Source organism: Aspergillus sydowii (assembly GCF_001890705.1).
Source record: "Aspergillus sydowii CBS 593.65 unplaced genomic scaffold ASPSYscaffold_2, whole genome shotgun sequence".
Taxonomy (NCBI): Eukaryota; Fungi; Ascomycota; class Eurotiomycetes; order Eurotiales; family Aspergillaceae; genus Aspergillus; species Aspergillus sydowii.
This window is the reverse complement of record NW_024467860.1, coordinates 1,652,569-1,652,936: the sequence shown is the minus strand read 5'-3', so window position 1 is coordinate 1,652,936 and position 368 is coordinate 1,652,569. Positions and strand designations below refer to the sequence as shown.

Below are 368 nucleotides of genomic sequence, written 5' to 3'. Positions count from 1 at the left end.
CTATAATATTATTTTCCTTGCACGTCGTATCGAATTCAGGCGTTAGGTGGCTTCCATGGCCATCCAGAATAAGGAGTCGATACCCCCCTCTTGTACGCCCATTTNTAGCTGGAATAAAGACTTTTTGAAGCCAGCGCAGGCCAATTATGTCTGTAGTCCATCCATTGGCGCTCATTTCAACTCTCCAATCTCCTAGGATAGCTACTTCATCAAACCATCCCTCAATATGAACTTTTCCCTTGAAGATAATAGTGGAGGGTATTAACCACCCCTTTGAATTGATGCATTCGATAGTTATAACCCATTCCCGATTCCCTGGCTGTATAAGCCATGGTTTGCCAGGCATTTCTGCTCTAGAAACTACCTTT

The 368-nt window shown here is 43.6% G+C and overlaps 1 protein-coding gene across 1 annotated transcript in view; it reads right to left on the bottom strand.

Moving 5' to 3' along the window:
* ASPSYDRAFT_55203 (uncharacterized protein) overlaps window positions 1-368 on the bottom strand; it is a gene marked incomplete at both ends in the record, with an annotated part of 6,204 nt that overhangs the window by 1,641 nt on the left and 4,195 nt on the right. The window lies entirely within an intron of this gene.